Source organism: Pleurodeles waltl, chromosome 3_1 (assembly GCF_031143425.1).
Source record: "Pleurodeles waltl isolate 20211129_DDA chromosome 3_1, aPleWal1.hap1.20221129, whole genome shotgun sequence".
NCBI classification, from domain to species: domain Eukaryota; kingdom Metazoa; phylum Chordata; class Amphibia; order Caudata; family Salamandridae; genus Pleurodeles; species Pleurodeles waltl.
The window spans coordinates 1,782,468,685-1,782,487,723 of NC_090440.1; the positions used below are offsets into that span (position 1 = coordinate 1,782,468,685).

General features: G+C 48.9%; 1 protein-coding gene across 3 annotated transcripts in view; it reads right to left on the minus strand.

Annotated features, from left to right (window-relative positions):
* Nucleotides 1–19,039, minus strand: part of VPS8 (VPS8 subunit of CORVET complex) — a 1,496,959-nt gene that overhangs the window by 1,168,665 nt on the left and 309,255 nt on the right. The window lies entirely within an intron of this gene.

Sequence of the window (19,039 nt, forward strand, 5' to 3'; positions counted from 1 at the left end):
AAGATTCTATAACAAAAATTATCCAGACAACAATAATGGCAGAACACATCTTACCCTTCATACAAACAATACAACACAAAAAACACAAACACACTCTTAGTGAAAACTCCAGACAGGAATAAGAGAATGGAAAAGGGCTCCCATACCACCACACCCACATACACAAATAAACATACAACTAAATTTGCCCTGAAAAAGGGTCTTACATACTAGACTCAAAATCTATTCACAAAGTCCTGGAATTAACTCAGAGCCATATTTTCCTCTTTGATGTCCCAACTTCAGGTGAACCACTCAACAAAGGCAAAGACCTCAGAGTGTTTTTCGGTGAGGACCCATCATGGAGGTATGGTTTCCTAGCCATTATGGACCGACTCTCTACAGGAAGTACCAACAATGTTCTCTTGTTCCACCATTCCCCATCATCCAACCTTTCCACACACTCCATGAGAAAGGTAACCATATTAGGTTCTATAAATGACACTCTCATTCAACTTCCTTAAGCAAAGCCAACACGCACACACATGAATTCTATCACTTTGCCCGAAAAGCCTCCTCTCATGCTGATGTGGTGGTTGACCCAATAGCATCAACCAACGAATGAATCATCACTTTATCCCTGTCCTACCTCACAGTAAATTCTTTAGCTTGCCTCATATGTAGAAAATACAAACATTTAGAAAAGATAAATACATTTTTCTTATCAGAAATTTACTCCCAACAGTAAAACTCTAGAAATCTATATTGCCGCTTGGCTATTTTGAGAAGAGGTTTGTTTGCTCTCTTAGACATGAAAAGGTCTAGGTTATGCTCAAACCAGATAGTAAACTCAGAACCCCACAAACAGCATCTGAAATTATAAACTTAAAATTAAATCAGCTGTCTGCTCAATACTAAAAAAAGAGGGATCTGCACCCCTCAAACTCAGCAACAAAACCACCACCTCATCCTTACCATGTCTACACTGGAGCAACACAGTACTTAAGTCCTTGTGGCTAGCGTCCATTACAGCTTGCACAAAGATCAAAAGGTTTGAGGGGAAAGGCTCATGATATCCCACGCTTGCAAATTTGGATATCCTCTTTATTCTTAATCAACCTCTCATTCTTATTTAGTCATAAGTGATGTGTTTTTTCTGTAAACGTAGGAATTAAATGAAGGAAGCTGGCCTGGTGTGTGGTGAGCACCTATGGTGTTGTCACCCTATAGGTCCAGGTATCCCCTATTAGTAAGGTGTAGTCGGTGTCCAGGAAGCTAGGGTCTCTAGAGGTAGCTGTGGATGAGCAGCCAAGGCTTATCTAGGAGACATGCAAAGCTCATGCAATACCACTTATAGTCACACAGCACTTACATACATGAAAGAACTACACAGTGTTACAAAAATAAAGGTACTTTATTTTAGTGGCACAAATACTAAAATACTATATCGGCAATACTCCACTTTGCTCATTCCTTAGCTGTCAGGAATGAGAATAGAAAGTAATAGAAAATAGAAAACAGTGCAATAACAATGGACAATAGTAACCCTATGGGGAGCCCAAGCCATATACTAAAAAAATGGAATACAAATGATGAACCCCCACCCAGGAAAGTGGAATCTTTAGAGGGGAGCTGGGGCAACTAGGAACCCCGAAAGGTAAGCACCAGAGTGCCCCCAGCGACCAGGAGAGAAGAGGTAACTACCTGTTTTTTCTGAAACCCACAGAGAAACTTTGGAAAAGGACTGTGCAAGACCCAAGCAAGGCTGCAAGAAACAGAAGATGGATCCAGACAGAAAAGGACCTGCAAATGAAGGAGACCAAGTCCAGTTCCAGTTGGAGTGTCTGGTTGGGGTAGGAACCACTACCCACCCTTCTGGAGATTCAGGACCAAGTCAACAGTGAAGCCCAGGAGTCGGCTATGCAGCACAGGAGTAGAAGAAGAGTTCCTGAAGTGATGCAGTCGAGGTCCCACGTCGGAAGAAGAGTTGCAGTCCATCAGTGGTGTGGAGACACCACCAACAAGCCGTGGCAAAGGTTGCAGAAGGAGATTTGAAGAGCTACCGGGGACCAGGAAGGTCTGAGGGAACTCGACCCAAGCAGGGAAGTCCCAGACATCTCCCAGCAGTCAGGAGTGCCAGAAGTCATGGATGTAGCCCCCAAAGGCAACTCACAGGGGTCGCGTTGAGGCCCACTCAGCACACCCGGAAAGGAGTTCCACGTCGCTGGAGCAGCAGGCAGGAGACCACGCGTTGCAGGGAAGAGTGCTGGAGGCTGGGGCTATACAGAACCTGAAGATCCCTCAGACAAAGAGTCAACAAGCCTGGGTAGCTGCAAGAGTCACAGTGCACATGGGTGCCTTCCTGCAAGGAGAGGCAAAGAATCACCACCTCCAAAATTAGATAGCTGATAAAGGAAATCAAGGGGACCGCTCAGGACCAACACCTGTGATGCAGGATCCATGCAGAGTTGCAGAAGAGAGGACCCACGCAGCCGGTTGTCGTTGCAGTTGGTGCCTGGAGATGCAGGGGAGTGACTCCTTCACTCCAAAGGAGATTCCTTCTTGCTTCTTGGTGCAGGCTGAAGACTTGCCACCCAAATGTTGCAGTTGCTGGAAGGAGCCAGAGAAACAATGTTTCAGAGCGAAGTTGCTGCTGGAGCTGCAGATTGTGGATTTCTGTGAAGTCCAGTTGCGGTTCCAGTGGCCAGAAGTAGAAGTAAACATTGCAGAGGAGTCCTGCTGGAATCTTGCATGCTGAATCTGAGGACCCACCCACAAGGGACACCTTAAATAGCCCAGGAAGGGGGATTGGTCACCTGGCAAAGTGACCACCTATCAGGAGGGGGCTGTGACGTCACCTGCCTGACCTGGCCACTCAGAGGCTCCCAGGGGCCTCTGCCTACCTCGGATTTAAGATGGCAGAACCAAGTGGCTACCTGGAGGAGCTCTGGGCACCACCCTTGGGGTGACAATGGAGAGGGAAGTGGTAACTTTCCTTTCCATTGTCCAGTTTTGCACCAGAGCAGGGACTGGGGGGTTCCCTAACCAGTGCAGACTGGTTTATGCAAAGAGGGCACCAAATGTGCCCTTCAAAGCATACCAGTGGCTTGAAGAGGCTACCCTTCCTGAGCCATCTAACGCCCATTTCCAAAGGGAGATGGTGTTGCCTCCCTCTCCCAAGGGAAATCCTTTGTTCTGCCTTCCTGGGCTCGAGCTGTTCAAGCAGCAGGAGGGCAAAAAACAGTCTCTAGGATGGCAGCAGTGTGGCTGCCTGGGACACCCTGCAAACTGATAGGAGCAAAGCTGGGGGTCCTCTAAGGAGCCCCCAGAGTACATGGAATCATTCATTCAACCAATACTGGCAACGCTACTGGGGTATGATTCCGACAAGTCCGATACCAAACATGCAGACACTTTGCATTCACTCCCAGGGGTGGCATAATACATGCTTCAGCCCATGGGGAACCCCTGCTGCCCCAATGTCCTGAGTACCTAGACTTACATGGGGGCACTAGTATGCCAATTGTGTAGTGTAAAAAGTTAGGCACAACCAAATCTAGAGGGAGAGAGCAGAGTTACTGGGGTCCTGGTTAGCTGGATCCCAGTAAATATAGTCAAAACACATTAACATCAGGCAAAAAATGGGGGTAAACATGCCAAAAAGAGGGTACGATCCTACTCTGAACAAGAATAAGATTCTAAAATTTGCTAGGAAAGACCTCAACTATTCTTTACCAGTGGGCATGGGGAACTGAGCAATGGCTTGAACTAAGTTTTCCTTGGGCTCCACACCTCGGACAGGCACACGATAACCCAATCAACACTTGTCACTCCAACTCACACTTCTAGCTCAAAACACACAAAACATAACCAACTTCCATCATGAGACTCTTCATTCTGTACATATATCAAAACATCATTCTGGAAACATAGCCCCTTAGGTAAATTCCTATACATATTTTCAACTACTCCTTGAAATACAATTTAAGTTGAAGATACATCAAAGGAATGACTCCGATATAAAGAGCCCCTTCCAGGGTGATAAATTACGTTAAGAGTCTGGCGTTGTGATGCAATGCAGTTTGGTGGTGGGCAAACAACATATAGAGAGTTGTGAAAACACTGGCACCCTTGTAAGTGGTCAACAATTCAGAAATAGTAGGAAGTGGAAGCCTACCCAACCATGTTAGCATTTAAGTCTTTTAAATCTCCACAGAGCCTATAGGACCCACTGGGGTTGCATGCTAAAACCACAGGAGACAACCATTCAGAACTTCCAACATTTTCTAATATTTCTTGTTTGCACAAAACAGCCAGCTGATTTTTCAGCTAAAAACTTAATGTAATGGGCAAGCCTCATACCTTTATTATTATTTTTTATTATTATTTTTATTCAAATGTTGTCGTGGGTTAAATACAAACAATAGCATGACTCAACAGTTTCTTATCATATCATCTGCCAGCGTTACTTGCTTCCCCAGTGCACATTTGGAATCATCATTCATCTTATCTATGTTACCTTGTCTCTATGGCTGTGTTCCGCTGTTGCACGTTCTCTGTCGTGTGCTTGGGTATAGCCTCCCCAGTAACCTCTGTCATGTAACATGCTATCCCTCCCTCCCCTTCCAACTGTCTTAACCAAACTCTTAACAACATATCAACATGATGGTGCGCACAAGGATATGCCAAGGATAGTTGCTGTAAGATGTGGGGCAGGCCCGTACCAGGGAAGTGGCCCGGCTCTCAATACAGTCTTCATTCCTAGATTGCCTCTCTGTGTATGTCTTGGGTCCCCCAGGTGTGCCCTATTACTCTCCGGGCCTGATTGGTAAGGGGTCTGTGGAGGCCTGTATCACTGTCTGATTTCTTATTATATCTCTCCCATCTATCGTAGGCCTGGCCCTCCCCCTCTGTTCACACGTCCCGCCCTGTAATTCGTGTCCTCTGTTTTTCAACATCATGCCTCACTTGTCAACTGTCCCAGTCTCCGCGCCTCCCTCTCCCTTATCTATATGTTCCCACTACATCAGTATTTCTTCCCATGCCGGGGCAATGGGTGTTAAACTCATGCCCCGTGCTTCTTCACCCTTTTTTTTTTTTCTGTTTAGCATTATGCACACACAACAGTACATTTTGCTATTAATAATTTAGCAATCTGTTTACACACATTTATAAGCTTGTACAGCGCAATAGCGCAATAAAGTGCTAAAAATACAACTTGAAACTTTGCGACAAGTGATAAAAGTCACAGCTAAACAACGCTAGTATCACACCTGGTGCTGGCTACACCAATTGGAGGGTGGGGGGAGAGAGAAAGATACAACTACTGTGTATGGGGGGCCGTGGAGTCATAGTTGAGGTATGAGTTGTGGGGCAGGAAGAGGCTTGGAGCCAATCGAATAATGAGCAAGGATAGGCGTGGATTACATAAGAGCATAGCCGTAGGAGAAGCACCCTGAAATGTTACGTTGTTGCATTAAGTAGGGAAGTGAGGAAGTTAGTACCAAGAGTGAGTGATGGGGGGGCAACTGGGAGTAACGTGATATAGATATTGAACAAAAAGATAATACATATACCGTTGCTAGTTTAGGGGGGTATGTGTCATCCCTAGCTTCTATTGCTAACACAAAAGTATCCCAGACTTCGGGTCCATCTTGTAGTAGGCCTTTATGTTGTAGTAAGCGTAGTGTCTGAGCTTCGGCTTGTGAGCGACTATGTAAGTCGCGGAGCCAGGCAGAGTGGGATGGAACGTGTGGGGCCTTCCAGTGCGTAGCTATTAGGCGCTTAAAGACGACAAATGCTAGCTCGATAAATCTATGTGTATGTTTATCGCCCGTGCTTCTTCACACTTAAGGGCTTGTAGTTTGGCTCTGGCCCATTTCAGCCCGTCTCGTCTCCATTCATTCAGGGAAGGGCTCCTGGGTGATCCCCAGACATGTGCTATTAATCTCCTAAATAGCGCCAGTGCCAGATCCAGGAAGCATTCCTTTATCTTCCCCATTACTAATCCTGTTTTCAGGCCCAGCAGACACATAGCTGGAGTCTGGGTCACCTCAGTCTCGAGCAACTCTTTCAGTTCGGACACCACCGCTCCCCAGCCCCTCTGAATATCGGGGCAGTGCTATACCATGTGGTCAAAGTCAGCGTCCACCTCGCTACATTTAAGGCATGTCTTGGGGATTCCTCCGTATATTAGAGTCAGTCTATGTGGAGTAAGGTACGTCCTATGTATGTAGTTGAATTGGGTATATCTTAGTCGTGTGTTCCTTGATACGCCCCGTAGGTGTGCTAGTCCCTTCCGCCATTCCGAGTCCATGAGATCCCTGCCCAAGGCCCACTCCCATCTCTCCCTTTGGGGTGGTAGTGGGTCCAAAACACTTCCGACTTGTGTCTTGTATAACTTAGTTATTAAGTGAGCATCATCTCCTGGTGTCAGCAGTAGATGCAGAACTTGGTGTGTGGCCGGTTCCGCGTTAACCGTGTCCCAGTGCTTCATTAAATTATGTGTCAGCCTCTGGTACAGAAGGAACTGTCCACTCGGTACCCACCATTGTCCATCAAATCAGTGAGTGGCCTCAGAACCCCATCACAGAAGAGGTCCCCAATTGTCTCCACCCCTGCTTTCGCCCATGCGCTTGTCCAACTCCCTTTTGGTTCCCGCCCGCCGATTCCAATAGAAGTACCGATAATGGTAGTCCAGACGAGTAAGCCGGCCCTATGCCCACCCGACGTGTACATCTTCTCCAGCAGACCAGCGCCACTTTCATCATTTTACTTTTTTCTTGTGGTTCCACCTTCCGGTGTATCATCTGCACTATGATCTCATTGCGACTCGTTTCGCCGCCTGTGACACATCTGTCCAGTCGGCCTCCTCCCGCCATCCACCTGGAGACCCACTGTAACTGGCACGACAGATAGTAGAATTCAAAGTCTGGGACACCAAGTCCACCTTCAAGTGCTGGCCTGCAGAGAATTTCAAGAGCTGTGCACCTTCGACCTCCGTCCCATACCAGTTCCCTGAGCAAGGTAATCAACTCCCTGAACCACGATGCCGGGATCGTCACCGGGAGGTTTACAAAATAGTAAAGGAGGCTGGGTAACATAACCATCTTAGATAATGATATTCTGGCCATTATCAGCAGTTTCAATGTCAACCAGAACCTAACCGAGGTCCGGAGGGAGGAGAGTGCCCTTCCCAGGTTCCCATCTCGGAGATCTTTAACATCGTGGTGCACCTGTACCCCCAGGTATTGGTTGGTTTGTGGTGCCCACACCACGTCCCGAGGGCATGAGGAGGGGCGGGCCCATCCTGCTGTGATAGGGAAGATTAACTTTTGCTCCTGTTAAGTCGTAGCCCCGACATATCCCCGAAGCAGTCCAACATTTTCAGTGCCCAGGGCAGTCCCGTCTCCCCATCTCTGAGATAGATCAGGACATCGTCGGCACAGAGTGAGATTTTGTGCTCGGTTTGTCCCCATTCTACTCCCTTGCCCGCTCCTTCCAGCCGAAATTGTGCCGCCAAGGGCTCAATAGCCAGGGCAAAACTTAATGGTGACAATGGACAACCCTGCCTGGTGCCTCTGTATATTGGGTAGGGTTCTGAGATAGTCTTCCCTGTTCTTACTCGTGCCAGTGGGATGTATATAGCAAGTCCACCCATCTCACCCAATCTTCCCCTAGTCCCATCCTAAGCATCACTGTTCGTAAATAGTCCCATCTGACTGAGTCGAAAGCTTTCTCAAAGTCAATTAATATTAGCGCACCAGTTGGGGGTCGCTCCGTCTTAGGCATCTGCAATATGGCAAAGAGGCATCTGAGGTTCAGCGATGTACTACGGTTTGGGACAAACCCATTCTGGTCCGCGTGGACCAGCATTGGTATATGCTGGAGCAATCGATTAGCCAGGATCTTACTAAGGATTTGAAAATCGCTGTTCAGCATGGATAACGGGCGAAAATCAGTGATTGATGCCACGCCTGATTTCAATTTGGGCAGGGGCACCACCAGTGCCTCTCTGAGAGAGTCTGGAAGTCGGCCGGAGCGCAACGCTTCTGCATATAGTTCCACCAGCTGGGGCGCCACCAGTGCCATGTACTTTTTGTAAAAGTCCATTGGGAGACCGTCTGTGCCAGGTGTCTTTCCCAGGGGCCAGCTGTGTGATAGCCTCCCTCACCTCTTCTAATGTCACCGGTCCCCCCAGTTTGCAACTTCCTTTGTACGCCAATACAGTCAGTGGGAGCGGTCGTAAAAATGTATCTAGTCGCCCTTCCTCAATCTGATCGGGGCTTCAGTACAGGTATAATAGTCCCTGAAGGCATAATTTATGGGGCCTGGTCTGAATCTGTGCTCGCCTTTCATATCCTGAATGCTCACAATGGGAGATCCCTCCCCGCCCCGTCTCACAAGCCAGGCCAATAGCTTACCTGCCCTACCCTCCTCAGCTTGTATCGACGCTAAATATTTCCGCGTGCAGTGGCATCTGAGATGTTCCTCTACCTGGGAATGGGCTCTCCTTGCCTGCATATATTCTTCCTGGTTTGGTGTGCCTTGGCTCCCTTCCTTTTCCACCTCATGTATAGTTTCCTCTAGTTTGGTCAGTTCACGCTCTAGGGTCCGTTTAATCCCCACTGTTTGCCCTATACAGTAACCTCTTGTCGCTACCTTGAGTGTTTCCCACTCTATGTGTCTAGAAACGGCAGATCCCTTATTAATTTTAATGTGGTCTGTCAGGAATGAACGGAGCGCCTCCCTTTATGCTTGGTCCTCAAGTGCGGCAGGTGATAGTCTCCATAACAGTATGGGGGGGCCTATCCTCAACTACTCTCCAGTTGAGCAATACGGGGTTGTGGTCAGATATTGTGCATCCCAAGTATTCTGAGTGGGTCATCCCCCGTGCTAGGGCAGCAGAGCACACCACCCTGTCTATCCTGGGGTATATGTGGTGTAGCCCTGAATAATATGAGTAGTCCTTGTCATCGGGGTGCTGTTCGCGCCAAACATCAATCAGTTCCCAGTCATGCATCCATTCCCTAAGTTTTTGGGCCACTTTGTGGACTGCTGCTCCCGGTAATGGCGGAATTGAGCGGTCCAAATCTATGTTTGTTATGCTATTGAAGTCCCCCCCAGTAATAACTCCATGTGTTGCTGGCGCATGAGATGGCTCGACATGCGCTGCATGAAGGGAATCTGGTCCTGATTGGGGGCGTAAATACTTCCCAGCACAAATGGGGTCCCATTGAGTTTCCCCTCCACCAGTATGAACCTACCCTCCTGATCTACGTCAGTAGAAACCACCTCTAAGGGGACACCTGCCCGCACCCAAACCAGCGCCCCCCTCGCATACGAGGAGTATTTAGTAGCAAACACCTGCCAGCTCCATCTGCGCCTTAGCTTTTCCACTTCCGTGGCAGTCAGGTGGGTCTCCTGCAGCATTGCTACATGTATGCCTCTCCTCTTTAGAGAAGATAGTATTCTGTGTCTTTTAGCTGGAGACCACATCCCTCTTATATTCCACGTTAGGAAACTATATTCTGTCATTGAAAAGCATCAAAGGAATTCGGCCTAACCTACCACCCTCGGTACTCCACACCCCTCCATCCACCATCCTTTGCTGCTCAGTTGTAATCCGTTGCCCCCAGATGCCATCAAAACTTAAAATTGAAAACCCCAACTTCCCCCTCCCCAGGGCGCCTTCGAAAATGTAGATAGCCCAAATAACCAGTGCAACAGTGCAACTTTGTCATCAAAGTAAATATAGTTCTCGCCAGTCTAACTGAGTGGACGAGAAGCCGGTAGGGGGGTGGGTCCATGCCCGTCAGGGCCTACTACGTACTCCGTGTGCCCCATCTCCAGACCTGGTCGCATGCAGTTACCCCCAAGTCATCTGCTGTTTGCGGGGTCACCCTCGGTGGCCGCCAGGAGCAGCCGGAGCCTTCTACTGATGAAACTGTTGTGCCATCTGAGTCTCTCTTGTTGCTCCCCGAAAGAGATGCTTCTCTGCCCATGGCAGCCGCCGCTCTCAAGGCTTCTGTCCTCCCAGACTCCTTCTGGGATTTTGTCGGTCAAGACCAGAGGTGGGCCCGGCGACGCCGAACCCGGGAAGCTCCCTGTGGCCTTTTCTCTGCGTTATCCGGTTTCGTGGGCCACCCTGTTCGTCCTCCACGGGTCTCTATCCACTCCCATGCCTCCTCTGGAGTCTGGAAGAATGTGGTCTTGTCCTCCACAATCACTCTCAGTCTTGCTGGGAAAAGGAGTGAGTATTGGATCCCTTCGTTTCTGAGGGCCCTCTTCACCGCCATGAATGACGCTCTCTTAATTTGGACGTCCATGGTGAAGTCCGGGAAAAGAGTTACTTCTTCATTCGCCACCTTAAATGGTCCCGCCTCTCTGGAGTAGAATGTCTCTGTCTTTATAGTGGAGCAGCCTGGTGACCACTGCACGGGGCGGTCTTCCAGGTGCCAGGGGCCTGGAGGGGACCCGTGTGCCCTCTACAACGTAAAGAATGGTGTCAATTGTCCCGGTGCTACCACAGTGCGCAGCCATTCCTCAAGAAATTCTATCATATTTGTGCCCTCTGCTCCTCCGGGAGTCCTACCACTCTTACATTGTTCCTTTGATTCCTTCCCTCTGCATCTTCTGCCCTGCACTCCAGGTGCATCACTCTGTCCGTGAGGCTTAGTACCAAGGCTTCTAGTTCCTTTTGTCTCGGCATAAGGTCAGCAAGCTTGGTCTCCGTTTCCTTGACTCTATCAACAAGCTTCTGGTGGTCCGCCCGCAGAAGGCCCATTTCCACTGCCACCTGTTTAATGTCATGCTTCAAGGTTGCTTTTGTGTCCTCAATTGCACCCAATATTTTATCTAGTGTAGCTTGTACTTTGGTCTGCTTGAGGTCTCGCAGGTCCCCTCCGCCGTGATCAGCGTTAGTGGCGCGTTCCATCGCTTTACTCCCACGCCGGCCCTTGGAGGTAATCAGATATGAGGGTGTGAACCATGACTGAAATTCTGAATGGATTTGTTATTTGATAATGTGCTAGAAAAAGGATAGAGATTGGAAGTAGGAAATCAGGTTGTTAGTGCTGCAACAATGCTTGAGTAATTTTACTATAAATAATACTCATAAATATCCTTGCTACCTTAATGTTTATTTTGATTATAGTAACAGCACAAATCGTGGGCACGAGAATAGGGTTTTGTTTTAAAATAAATATTAAAATGTATATTCTGTTTTCTATTTATTCTTGAGTGCCACAAAATGTTCCTGTTACGTCTTATGGGACTTATAGTTACCTGAAACACATCTGCTCAGTGGGTTGTGTATTGGTTGCAATTCAACTGATTTTCTTATTTGGGTTGGTTCACTGACTGCGTCCTTGGTGCAATGGGGTCTAGAAAATCTAAACCGGGGCGCTAGAAAAATCTAGAAAATATGTCAACTGGTGTCATACGTGTCCTTTAGTATCACACCACTAAATTTCTTTAAGTCAATAACTCGAATTAGAGTGAACAGAGACCCAAATCTGTCATCAATGCTACTGGCACCCCAATACAAATGTCAGGCAGTAAGACTTTTTAACAACACCTTTGTTTACTTTGAACACTATATTGTCATCACTTTCATCATCATTTCCAGACACCAAGGACACTTCCACACACAAAATCACATTCATCTCATTTGATTTAGTAGCAGCATCAGGTCTCTCCTCATTATCCACATCCCTTTGTGTTTTTTTTTTTTTGTTTACACTGAACATTTACAAACTAGCAAAATGAGCTTAAAGGGTTTATCATATGCTCTGCACACGGCTGGACACAATTCAGCACTACTCAAATGAGAGTTACTACCATGTCTATAACATTCTATTTTTTTAGTGCCCAGAAAGATATTTCCTCCATGTAAGGGGTAGTGATTTCCATTACACTCATAATGTCAACAGTGTTATAAAACGCTAACAGGTGTTGACAACAAGGCTTCTTGTATTTTTAGTCTCTTATCATTAGATCCTTGAAAATACCAATTTCACACAAGGCTGCCTACCCTCGCAGGGCGATTGCAAAACTTTCCATAGGCTCCCCAAGTAACTGGGGTCTCCTATGAAATGTATATCTTGCAGTTCTGTTCTTGTGTGGTTGGAATTGTGCAACAACACTTTTTATGACAGAGGCATACTCATCTACTGCATTGCTAATCCATTGGGCATTGCATGTGTTGGCTCGTACTTCATCCTCATCGTCAAATGAAAAGACAAGTAGGTTAGCCAATAAGTGTGACTACCACCAGGTAGGAGGCCCCTGGGGCAACTGCTCCAGTCCAACCAGTACAGAATCCAACAGGTCATAGTAACATTTCAAAGGAAAATTCTATTAGGTTTGAGAGATTCCCCTGATGCTGCGCCCACTGGGATTTCAGGTCGACCTGCATAGCCTGCAAACTCCACGAAGCATGCTTTATCAACAAGATGCAGGATGCCACGAGACCCACAATCCTCAGAGTCAGCCTCACGGTAGGAAAGCACCCTTTTTGGCATGGTTAGCCCCCACTTTTTTACTGGTATCTGATGCAATTTTGATCGAAAGTGCACTGGATCCCTACTAACCAGGTCCCAGTGACAGAGTTCTTTCCAAAGACTGTTCAGTTGTTCTCCACAACTGGCACACTCTTTAGCACCCTCTGGAAGTGCTGAGTAAATGGTATCCCTAGTACCTAGGGACTAGGGTACTAAGGAAGGTCCCAGAGGGCTGCAGCACCAGTTGTGCCACCCCCAGGGACAACTCACCAAGCCCACACAGGGCTGTCATTGCAGACTGTGTGTGTTGGTGCAGGTAAAATTGAAAACATGACCTGTGTGCCAGGTCCCCTACCACTGGATGTGCCAGGTGAAAGTCACCCCTAACGCAGGGTGTATCAGGACAAATGTGAGGGCATACATGCATGAGGAGATATGCTCCTTCTATGCCTCTGTCGATTCTCAGACATAGAAACTGAACAGGGAAGCCATTTTAAATGCATGTGCTGGACACTGGTCACTACGAGCTCCCCAGCTATATGATTGCTTTTCTGACCCCAGGGATGTTTGGTATCAAACATCTCAGATTAATAAACCCTCACTGATTCCAGTAAGGGATTTATTTATAAATGCACCCAGAGGGCACCTTGAAGGTGCCCCTTAAAAATCTACCAGCTACTAGTGTGTTAACTGACTGATCCTGACCAGCTCAACCACCTTAGCCACGTTTCTGACCCCCCAAGTGGAGAGCTTGCGGTCTCGGGCCCAGAGACAAAAGCCTGCACTGGGTGTGGGTGTTGACATCTCTTCCAAGAAAGAAGGACATTCCAGGACACGAAGCTTCAGAGGTCTGGCAGCCTTTGAAATGCAACCCAGTTCTCTCCAAATTATGGGGATGACTAACCTCCCTGTCTTGACCCCACTTTTGGCAGCAGAATGGGCAGAACAAGTAGGCAGATTAGGAGGAGTGCCCACTTCATGCCAGTCCCACCCTTAATGTGGACAAGCTGAAGTGGACATCAATTTTTTAATTCCTCCATCTTGGCTTGGAAGGAATTAGGCCAGTAGGGTCAGGGTTATGCCCACTTCCCAACGGAAGTGGTCATAGAAAGGGTGTAGTCACCCTAAAGGTGGTCAGCCCATTGACTATCACCTGGCACTCCCTGTAATGCCCCTAAACTGAGTATTTAGGTAGCAGCCCTGAACACTAGAATGGAGATCCTGACGACGTAAGAAGAGAAGAGCAAAGAAGAGACGCATTCGCAGAAGAGAAGGAGAAGCTGACCTAGTAACAACCCCTCAGGCCTGTCTACACTCCTCGACTGACTCTGCAAAAAAGATGCCTCATCCTGAAGATGGACCTCCAGAAACCTCGGAGGACTGCCTGCCTTCGAGAAAGACTTAGGTCTCCTGTGATTAGCGGACCGGCTCTCAAACCAACTCCAAGGAAAGGAGGACTCTGCAGCCAATGGGGCTGCAGAGACCCGACAACTGAAGACAACACTGCACCCGCAGTCACCGACACGAGTGGGAATCGATCTATGGTGCCAGCAAGGTCCTCCAGGCATCCAGAGTCTGAGTCCATCCCTGAAGTTCCCTGCAGCCTCTGCATACAGGCCCCCTCTCCCGCAGCGTCTGTAGTGAGAGAAACCAGACACCTAAAGCAGCCACTGCACCCGTCGTCGCTGGCCTGAGTTGAAGTGGACCCTTGGTGTCAACGGCATCCCCCAGCTCTCCTGAGCTCGAGACCACTGTGATTTCACTCCTCCTGGGCTCCCAGACCACCGCAGCCTCAGACCACATGACCCCGAGCCGCTAGTGCTCCTGGATAAAAAAAAAAAAAAACAGATGTTTAAGGACACCCCTGCATCCGTCTCCCCTGGGCCTTGGAGGAGAGGATCAAAGGTGCACCTACATCCCTGAGCACCCAAAGTTTGTGACCTACCTGTTGGTTGCCCCCGACTGTCCCCCCCCCCCCCAAGCCGGAGAGTGCAGACTAAATCCACAGTGACCAATCCCATTGAAGTATATGAGGCACCCGACATGTACAGCACCTCTGCACCCGGCCATCCCACTGCTGCCCGGAGTGACCTGTTGGTGTGGTCCTGATCCTTGCCCAGTACTTACCATAAGTCTACAAGATTGGTCCTGTGAGTCATCATAAGTCCTTGTTAGCAGACTGTGTTTTCCTCTCATAGGTTAACAATGAAGAACTCTGAAATTGCACTGTGTCGATTTTTTTAATTAAAAAGTATTTATGCTTGAAAACGTACTTCCCTGATTGCAAAGTTCTTGGGGTTAAAGTATACATGAAAAGAAGTGTTATATTTCTAAATTTGTCTCAGATGTATTCTGCGAGTGTGTGTCTAATTTATTGCCACTGTGAGTACAACAAATGCTTAGCACTAACCTCTGATAAGCCTAATTTCTCAGCCACACTACTACAAAATAGAGCATTAGTCCTATGCAAACCAATTGGAGATCCACTGGATTCTCTGCACAGTGTACTTCTCCTTAGTGCACCATATAGAGAACTTCTTATATTCAGCAAAATCCAGGAAGGAGGCTGAAACATCTTTATTATAGTCTAAATATTGTGGACTTGGCACTCTAGAGGGTAGATGCAGAACTGCACCGTGTCCAGAATAGCTGCCAGTAGGACAACCCCTATTCTCTGAAACTCATTTTTATGAATGTACTGCTATAATGAGATGCTTTTACTTTCAAAGTACCGTTTGTCCCATACGTCATTTTCAAGCATGAAATGAAAATGAAATGAGTGCATAAATTTAGAGTAATTGGTGCACGAAGAACATAAAATCCCCCGGGCCTCCTGTACTGCACATTGCACTTTCTGTGAAATGCATTTGCACAAATGTTTGAAACGGTTTGGACATTGCATCATCAAAGGTTTATTTAATTTTTTGCTTCCTTTAGTTTTAACGTGATGCACTGAAAACAACTTTTATGTGTTGTGATGATTCTATGAAGATTTTTACTTAATCATATAATGTGACTCCCTGACCTGGTTCTGGCCAGGAGTCCACTTGGCTCCACCAGCCTGCCCCCATGCTCCTGACCCCTCCCCGCCCACCAACTGCCGCCTGGACAGTAGTTCGAGGCCCTCACTCCGACGACTGTGCAAGTGATCCTTGTGTGTTTTCTCTGGTATTTTCTGCTTTCTGTTTATGCCTTTTTATTCTCTATAGTATTCAGTCTATTCCTTTTCACATGTCTATGCCATTGTATACTGTGTATTATTCGTTGTTTTAGCCTATTTGCCTTTCTCTGCCCATTGTATACTGTGTATTATTCGTTGTTTTAGCCTGTTTGCCTTTCTCTGCCCATTGTATACTGTGTAATATTTGTTGTTTGGCCTGTTTTGCCTTTCCCTGCCCCCCTGCTTTGAGCGCTCCTCTCTCCGTGCTCCCTGACCCCCTCCCCCCCACATTCATCTTTCGCCTCGCTCCCCCTCTCCCCGCCTGTTTTTCTCCAGTCCTCCAGCTCCCTGCCGCTTCCTGCCCTGCCCCCCGCGCAAACCCTTTGGCCCCCTCCCTCCTCCCAGCTGCTCCACCCTCCCTCTTAATGGTGGCCGCGCCGGAGACACGCCAGAGGCAAGCCCGTCTGCGCCCAGCTGCGCCTGGACAGCGCCCAGCGCTAGTCCCGCTGGTCCCCCCAACCAAAACCCCCCCAGACAACTCTACTCCCCTTGCACCCTCCACTCCCTCAACCCAGGCCCCCACGCCGCCTGCACCCAATCCAGCCCCACACACACACACATGGCCCCTTCACCTGCTACACCTGTCATTTCTCCTGCGCCATATCCCTCACACCCCACACCAACCCCAGCGCCCCCGCCAAACACAAAATCCTCAACACAATATACACCCGCACTGCCCCCACGCCCACCAACCAGCCCCACCACATAACACCTCACAACCAGAACACACCCCGCAACACCATCGTACAACACAACAACACCCACCACAACCACCTCAACTGCCTGCTCCTCAACACCCGCTCCCTACACAAACATGCCAGAGAACTCTGGGATCTCATCACATCATCACCTGACATCGTCTTCATCACGGAAGCCTGGACCAACCACTCCTCAGAGCCTGACATAGCCACCCCCATAGGATACAAACTCCAACGCAAAGACTGCCTTAACAAGCCAGGAGGTGGCATCGCCATCCTGCACAAAGACACCATTAAAGTCACCACAAACTCCCAAGATACCATTGACAGCGCAGAACACATGCACTTCCTAATCCACATTAACAACAACTCCACCCTCAGAGGTAGACTAATCTACAGACCCCCAGGACCACACCCGCCTTCTGTGACACCATGGCCGACACCATCAGCACGCACGCCCTCACCTCCACAGACTACATCCTCCACAGTGATTTCAACTTTCACTTGGAGAACCTTCAAGACCACAACTCCTCCTCCCTCATAGACAACCTCACCAACCTCGGACTCAAACAACTGGTCACAGCACCCACCCACTCAGCAGGACACACGCTTGACGCAATCTTCACCTCAAGCCAACACATAACCTACACCCACACCACCGAACTCCACTGGACTGACCACCACTGCGTCCACTTCTCCTTCACCAAACCCCCCACACACCACCACAACACACCACGCCCTACCGCATGTGGGACAAGATCCCCAGAGAACGCCTGAACTCCCAACTAGCACATAACCTCCCCCCCACACCAACGACCCCAACACCGTGGCCCACAACCTCTCTAAATGGACCACTACTTGCGCAGACACACTAGCCCCCCTCAGAAAAAACATCGCCGCCCGCAACACCAAGAACGCCCCTTGGTTCACCAGCGAACTCCAAGACTCCAAGCGCAAATGCCGCCAAGCGGAGAAAGTCTGGCGACATGAACCCTCAACAACCAACTTCTCCACCCTCAAAACTTCCATTTGCACCCACCACCAACTCATACGCACCACCAAAAGAGCACACTACAAGAAATGCCTTGACAACAACTCCCAAAAGAGCAAAGAACTCTTCACCATCATTAAAGAGCTATCCAAACCCAAAGCCAGCAACACAGACCCCCCCACACACACAGCCCCTCTGCGACGCCCTCTTCAACCACTTCCACCACAAAATCCTGGACATTTACAACAGCTTCATACCACACACACCCCTCACCTGCCCAACTCAGACCCCACTCATGACCTCCCCAACCACCTGGGCCCCAACCACCCACAAAGAAACTAAAAAAAACATGAATTCCATCCACTCTGGATCCCCCTCCGACCCCTGTCCTCATCGCATCTACAACAAAGCTAGCCCAACCATCGCCCCCATACTCCGCGACAATCAACTCATCATTCGACACTGCCACCTTCCCAGACCCCTGGAAGCACGCAGAAATCACTGCTCTCCTAAAAAAAGCCCAAAGCCGACCCGGAGGTCCTCTCCAACTACCGCCCCATCTCCCTCCTCCCTTTCCCTGCCAAGGTCGCCGAGAAACTAGTCAACGCCCGCCTATCCCACTTTCTTGAGGAAATCAACACACTAGACCCCTTCCAATCCGGATTCTGCAAGAACCACAGCACGGAAACCGCCCTCATCGCATGTACTAACGACATCAGAACCAGAGTCGACAAGGGTGAGACCGTCGCACTCATCCGCCTAGACCTTTCTGCGGCCTTTGACACTGTTTGCCACCACACACTCCGCACACGCCTCCATAACACAGGAATTCGACACAAAGCCTTAGACTGGCTCACCTCCTTCCTCACCGACCGGACCCAAAAAGTCCGCCTCCCACCCTTCCAATCCACTGCTACCAAAATCATCTGCGGAGTCCCCCAAGGGTCCTCCCTCAGCCCCACCCTCTTCAACATTTACATGACCCCACTGGCCAACATCCTCCGACCACACGGAACACCATCCTCTCCTACACAGATGACACCCAACTCATCTTCTCCCTCACCCGCAACCCCACCACTGCCAAAACCAACCTCCATGCTGCACTCCTCGACACCGCCACCTGGATGACAACAAATCACCTCAAGCTTAACTCCAACAAAACCAAAATCATCATCTTCGGCCCCAACAAAACCATATGGGATGACTTCTGGTGGCCCACCGCCCTAGGCCCGCACCCTCCCCCGCAAACCACGCACGCAACCTCAGCATCATCCTGGACCCCCCCCCCTCCATGACCCAGCAAATCAATGCAGTCACCTCCTCCTGTTTCCACATACTGAAAAAACCTTCAAATGAATTCCCACAGAGACCAGGAAGACAGTCTCCCATGCACTCATCAGCAGCAGGCTAGACTACGGTAACGCCCTCTACGCCGGCACCACACTCAAACTCAAACGCAAACTCCAGTGAATCCAGAACACAGCTGCACGCCTCATCCTGGACCTCCCCCACCACAAACAAATCTCACCACACCTCGAACAAATCTCACCACACCTCAAATCCCTTCACTGGCTCCCCATAGACAAGAGAATCACTTTCAAGATCTTCATCCAAGCACACAAATCCCTCCACAACACCGGCCCAACCT